Here is a 7,519-nt window from a genome sequence, read left to right on the forward strand (position 1 = left end):
AACGGTTCACGAACAGTTCACCAAACGTTCGGTTCGATTACAAGCCTATTACTAACTAGTTTGTTTTTGGGCATATTTGGAAAAAAAAATGTTAGTAACTCATTTATGTACTTGCAGGGAACACAAGGACTATTTGAAAGAAACAAATGTTAATAAGCGACCAACATGGGTGGAGAAAGAGCATGGCATAAAATTTGGTCGCTGGTTACGCAACACGGTAAATTAAATATATGCTTAATTAATCTTTGTTTTTTGTTTGTGCCAGATGAATCTCATAATTGTAATGAAATTCAGGTAGAAAAAGAGTTGGCAGTCTCCAAATAAACTATATATCAGAAACGGTCAAGTGGATTTCGCATCAACCAAACCACACCGTATTGAAATACGATGTATATGACATAAAATGGCTATACATTTCGTACCAAAAATCATGACGGTTGCGTTTACCAAAACAGTGGGGTTGCTGTAGAGGCAACAGATATGCACATATCTAAAGATCAAATATCCTATGAGCAAACCTCATACTATGGTGTTTTACAAGATATATGGGTCCTTGATTATCATATTAAAAAAATCCCTCTTTTCATGTGCGAATGGGTCGATAACAGAACGGTCAGACAAGATACTCTTGGTTACACGTCAGTCGATCTCAGAAAAGGAGGCTACAAGGATGATCCGTTCATATTGGCCTCACAAGCAAGACAAGTGTTTTATGTTCAAGACCAGTTAGATGTACAAAGATCTATTGTACTTAGTACAGCTCCTAGAAATTATAGAGATTCGTAAGACGATGCCAATGAGGAATTTAGTACTGTCATTTTTCCTCACAATCATAATGTATTGCCTGGTGTAGATCCCCGTGATTCCTGCATTGATAGACCTGAATGTAAACCTGTAGTTATAAATACATAATACCTTGTACAACTGAATGGTTTTAGCTTCTTAATGTATTTTGAAATTAATCAAGTACCGAAACTGAATGGCTTTAGCTTCTTAGTGTAATTTGATGTGTTTCGGACATTACTGTTATGTCTCTGGTCTAATTTATCTCTGCAAATTGACCTAGCTAACTGTTATGGTATATCAGTATATATGGTCAACTGGTATGCAATTGCTGCATTTTAGGGATGAGCGTGGGATGGTACCGGTACCGTCCGGTACCAATCCCGAAAATACCGATCTTGAATTTCAAAATTTTTGGGTACCGGTACCGAAAATAAGAATTTGGTACCGGTACCGGTTTTTCTGTATGGTACCAATTTGGTACCAAATTTGAGAAAACAAATATGGTGAATTTATAAAAAAATCTGGTATCGAGTTCGTTTTTGGGGTACGGTTTTGGGACCCAACTAAACCGGTTCCCTATTAAAAATAACATCTTCAAACTTTGGCCCGTTTGACAATATATGTGGTTTCTAAAATAAACAAAGATATTACTTTGGTCTGTTTGACAATACTTTGGCCCGTTTGACTAACATTCAATTTCAATATAAAAATGGCAAGCAGTTGACCAGAAAAAAGTCAACACAACACTGCAATATACGCAGAGTAGAAATCTGTAGCAACTGGGCATTTGGGATGATTTGAATCTCGACAGTTTGTTATGTTCCTAGCAAATAACATGTAGCAACCACATAGCCTGGTTGCATCCGAAGCCAAAACACCAGTCACGAATGCAGGCTACCTCGTTAAGAGCTACCAAAACAGCTTGGTGTAACTGTATGCACATTTGCAACTTACAAATCCTTCATTAAAATTTGCACAACAACTACACTCATCCTACAGTAACTAACTTATATATAAAAGTAACATAACAAAAGGTGGCAAAATAAATTAAACAAAAAAATTGCAGCGAACAGTGGCAAAATAAATAAACAAAAAAATTGCCCATAAATTAAATGGTCCTCGAACTTGAGTGGCAAGTGATATGAAATCACAAGAGACTTAACCGAATCCACAACCACCGGTTTAACACCAAATGAAATGTAACTTCATACAAAAAACAAATATTAAATCCCAAAAAAGCATAAAACAGATTATGTGGCGCCAAACATAACAAATCACAGATTACTCGCCAAACAAACATAACAGATTATGAGGCTCCAAACATAACAAATATTAAATCCCAAAAAAGCATAAAATCAGATTACGGGCCAGTTTGACTTTCTAGAGTTTGAACCACATCAGCGGGCTGTTTGGATTTTGGAGTTTGAACCACCTGCGGCTGTTTGGATTTTGGAGTTTGAACAACATCAGCTGTATTAATACTAATAATAAAACTTGCAAACATTCCAAGAATCAAGTATCAAAAGAACATGAGCACATATCATTGAACATATATTCTGAAAATACTTGGTTAACTGAGAAGAGAGTTGGTGTATGGAATATGGATAAGTTTAAATTGAGACTTGTATTATATAGATTTTTCGGTACCAAATCGGTACTACCGTAAAAAACCGGTACCGGTACTGATTTTCCCGATCCCGAATTTTGAAAATACTTGGTACCGGTACTGAATTTAATCGGTTCAGGATTTTCGGTACCGGTACCAAAAGCTTATCCCTACTGCTTTTATAGTGTTTTAACATACAACCAAATACACAATTGAAGAATCAACCAAATACATATTTTAATAGAATTAACCAAATATATACACAAAACTTCAAAACACCGAAAAAAAACCATACATTAACATTAACAAAATTATATACATTTCAATACAAATTAAAAGATTAACATAAACTGAACACTATAACACTAACAGATGATGGCCACCAAATTAGCTTGCTTGCATATATATGCCCTTGCTGACCTTTAGACTCGTTCATATTTCCGTTGACGATCGATTCTTCATCTCTAGCTACTTCTTACTTGGTTAATGCAGACACTGAATTCAGCTATCAAAGACACTGGTAAAAGCATACTTCGTTCTGCAATCCGGGCAGTAGTAATCCCTCATCCCAAGATCTGGCAAATAATTTCGACTTATTAAATTGAAAAAATGTCATTAAAAATATAAAAAAAAACAAATCTTAAAACGATGACAGTATATTTTATCACACCCTGAATGAACCAACATTTACCCTAAGTTATACAGAAAAAACATTTACCCTAAGTCATACTGAGGTTCTCTTAGATATCAAAATTAACAAAATCAATAAAAAAAAGTTTATAACTTGCTTATTTAAGTTTGCTCATGACACTCTGTAGTAAAAACAAACTTGAGTTGTCAAACATAATGAATAGTAATGATCATAGTGAATCGGAATCATAATTTTCAAATATGAAAAAAAAATAAAACAAAATCAAAATAACTCATTTGTAGTTTAGAAATATCCAAATTTCTCACAATTACAAACACACACACGGCTAATCACAACATATTTTTTACTTTATGCACAATATATAATGTTAAAGACACATTAAGCCATACGACAATCACAACATGATTAGTTGCTATTAAAGGATAATCTATATCATATTCAGATTAGTATGTCATTAAGAATAATCTGTCATATTCTCATAAGCATGATTTAGTGGAGAAAAAAAAAGGTTAATTTGGTAACCTGGGTAGTTAATCGGAGAGTTTAATCGAAGGACAATAATTGGCAAGCTTCTATATGCTGCCCACTAAACATTCATCTTCGACATCAGGATCTACAAACATTCAATAAACTGTCAATACATGCTTAAACCAAATGTTAACATGGAATTGAAATCGACGAATTGTGAATACAAATAGAATACCTTGTGAAATCGTAGAGAGATGATAGCCTGAAGGTTGTATGTTCATCGATTTGGTATGATTCGAATAGCGATTCGCATTGAGGCACATTTAAATCGAGTATAAGTTAAATCGGAAACCTATCAATCAAACAAACCTGGTGTTAGTTATAAACGGGAACAAACGAACTTTCTATCAGTCGACCCTAATCAATTGACAATGACAAATCAACTATGTATTAGATTAGCTCTTAAAAAAAGTAAATCGATTAACATTATGAACACAATAAGCATACTCGTATAGTAAAAATCATGAAAGAAAACCCTAATTCGTGGGCTGGAGAAGAGACAACTGAGTATTCCCAAATCGAAGAGATATGACGGCTGAGTGTTCATCGATTGCAATGCTAAGATTGTCATCGTGGAATATAGAGCCGAGAAATCAACCCTAATTTTGAAAAGGGTGTCCTACAGATAACGAATTTTGTAAAACTGTGACCATAATATTTCTAATAGGTGACTAATAGACACTAGACCTTTAGTAACACAAAACAATATTCGTGACCATAGGTATTAGCTTTTAGATACATCATCAAATAAAAACAATGGCGGTTCCTCGTATTTAGTCGCACGGAAGAAGTTTAACCATGACCATAATAAACTACTGTATGGTCACACCTAGTAACTCATGTAAGTGACCAAATCCAAAACCATTCAGTCACATTAATAAAAAACTACAATGACGGTTGGTAACAACTAGCCACACACATCCAGTGTGGATATGTTACCTGTGTTTTTGGTCACATGAATAAAAAATCATTCAATACCATGGCAGTTGGTAACATTTGGTCACTATTTTGTTTAGTGTGGCTAGCAACTGTCACACTATTTTATTGAAGTGTGGCTAAAATGTGAGTTTATGGTCACACGTTCTTTTTGAAAACATGACCAAAGGTATCGTAACGAGCTTTTATTGTCACACGAAATTGAAGTGTGTGTCTAAAAGATGTGTTTATGGTCACGTTTATTAAGAAAGCGTGACCAAAGGCCTCGTAACTGGACTGTTTCATCACACGAATGCTCAAATGTGTGGCTGAAACTAAGATTAGTCACAGATTTTTTCAAAAGTGTGACAAGGCGGTTTTTGAAAAAGTGTGACTATAGCCCAGATATGACATAGTGTACACCATTAAAAGAGTCGTTGGGTCTTGGGGTTCGTGAAAGAGACATTAGGGGTACCGTTGGAGGTTTAAAAAATGTTTTTTTATAAGTTGTTTTTAACAACCATTTTTACCTAAAAAAATTACAACCTAAAAAAAATTACACACAATCTCAATTTCTTTCCACATTATTTTACAAATCTAGCTACCACAATCTTCATTTCTCTCTCCACAATCTACCTCACTTTTTAAAAAAACATGGACCAATGTGGTAGTTGTTACCAACCACATACGTCCTTTGGACAAGCTGGCGACGTGTAGAGCACCGATTTAGAGCATAACGTGAGTCAAATACCACCAACTTATCCCGAATTTGTTATTCCGAAGACGTAAAAGCCTCCAAAAGAAGGCGCCAAGGGCAAATGAGCGCAAAAAAAGAAGAGCCAAGGAGGAGCGGGTGGCTCGAGCGAAGCGGAGGAGGTCATTACAAGATGAAGAGCAACTCCTTGAACGTTAGAGGAGAAAACGCCTTTGTGTCATACTTGGGTTGAAATATCTCAAAATTGAGAAACCGGTATTTTATTTAACCTCTTTTTTGGTTTTGTGTGAAATTCTAAAAATAATTTTTAACATTTGCTGCCTCTTTTTAATTGGCAAATGCCAAAAAAGAACCAACATTTTGTCTGGTTTTGCTCACAAAAGTTCTAAACTCGACTTTTGCATATAAATTAAACTCCTTTCACTTGTTGAATTTGAACATAAAATCTACCGAACTCGACTTTTGGATATAAAAAGTCCCTTAAGTCAACTTTTACATATAAAAGTAACTCAACTCAACTTTTGCGTAATATTAAATTGATTGAAGATTGGGCGTGGAAGAGAGAGTTCAATCATCAATGAATTACAAAGTTTTTGAAAGTACTTTATTTGTTCGTAGTTTATCCAACGTCTTGACTTGGTCACTTGTAAGTTGTTACAAAAGTTTTTATTTCTTTTGTTGAATAAATGAAATTAAATTTTGATGAACTTTAATTAATGCTACGTTTATCGTTTTTCTTTAAATTGCATACTATTAAATTAAAATAAATCAAAAGCCGTTTTCAATTAATGATGAGACCGTCCACCTTCGGATATTGGAGACTTTAATACCAATTTGCTTGGACATCTGCATCGTCTCTTCAACGATTGTTGTGTTGTTTCATGTGAGTCCATCTTTTGTTGAAATTACTTCAAGAGTTCAAGTAGTTGTAGAGTTTTAATTTTTCATTAATGTATCATCATGTTATAGATTGGATTAACATGTTTGATTTGCTTTGTGAATATATGTTATAGTGACTACAATGCCAAAGAAATCAAAATCAAATCGTAGAAAAAGGAAGAACCACAAACAGCGATGGAAAGTGAAGAATTCAACAAGGAACTGGTTGGAGCTTCCATCAGATTTAACGCTCAATATTCTCCAAAGAGTTTGCGCGTATGACATACTTCAGAATGCTCAGAAAGTTTGCACGGCTTGGCGTGAAATCTGCAAGGACCCTGCCATGTGGAGAGTTCTTCATATCAACCCATGCTTGAATAGGAATCATCGTCTTTCTTTTTGTGACGTGTCCAGGCCTTCTGTGGATAGAAGCCAAGGTCAATTGGTTGATCTAACTATCACCTATGCATGCAATGATAAGCTTCTTCAATATGTTGCTGATACGTATATCTAATGTATATATTCTGGTAATGCATAAACAGAAAATTATGATGAAAGCTCTTAAGGACATTTATCTAACGTGTAAGTCTTCGCTTTTTGGATTTGTTTCTGTTAACAGATCAAGTCAGCTTAGACGTCTAGAAATAAAAATTGGCCTGCACAAACTATCAAGTGACGCTTTCAAGAAATTCTCACTATTGGAGGAACTTAGTCTTGTCGCAATAGACATTTCGGAAGAACATATTGAAGTTGTTGGCCGCTACTGCCCCCTGCTAAAAACACTCAAAGTGAATCAAAAGTTCTCATATACTGAGAATGAGATAGGCTTTGCGATTGGGAAAAACTTACCTCGGTTAACTCATCTTGAACTCACTTGGAACTGCATCAGTAACAATGGGTTACTGGCCATTCTGGATGGCTGTTGTCACCTTGAATCACTTGACCTGCGTGGGTGCGAGAATCTTGATTTAAACGGGGACTTGGGCAAAAGATGTTTACAACAGATTAAATATTTGAAACTTCCTGATATACTTTTAGATTATTCTGAGGATGAAGAAGACAATGATGACCCACTCAGTGATGCTAACATGGCGCACTTGAGAGATTATGTGGTAGCTAAGATAGAGGCCATGTTTGAATAATTTGGTATGCAGAAAGGTGAGATTTTTAATAGGTGTTTTCTAAACATTTTTTAATATAATCATAGGGATACTAATTGTTGTTGGTGTTCTTTTTCAATTGGTGCAGCTGTTGCCTGCCTGCAACGAGTTTCTTTCTTTTGGCCTTGCTCATAGAAGGTGGATTTGGTAATCAAGATTGGGTAAATTCTGAAGTTGTTTGTTTGTGTGGAAATTACTTGAAAACTGTTGTCTTGTTTATGTGTCATGATGTTTGGTTTCTTTTATAATGGTATGATATGGCAATATTGGGGATATTC

General features: G+C 35.0%; 1 pseudogene; it reads left to right on the plus strand.

Annotated features, from left to right (window-relative positions):
* The first annotated feature begins 6,223 nt into the window (after window positions 1-6,223).
* On the plus strand, window positions 6,224-7,223 carry LOC143587507 (putative F-box/LRR-repeat protein 9 pseudogene; annotated as a pseudogene).
* The last annotated feature ends 296 nt before the right edge of the window (window positions 7,224-7,519 follow it).

Source organism: Bidens hawaiensis, unplaced genomic scaffold (assembly GCF_021521415.1).
Source record: "Bidens hawaiensis isolate Kalapana, Puna unplaced genomic scaffold, B.hawaiensis_p1.1 tig00035534_1, whole genome shotgun sequence".
NCBI classification, from domain to species: Eukaryota; Viridiplantae; Streptophyta; class Magnoliopsida; order Asterales; family Asteraceae; genus Bidens; species Bidens hawaiensis.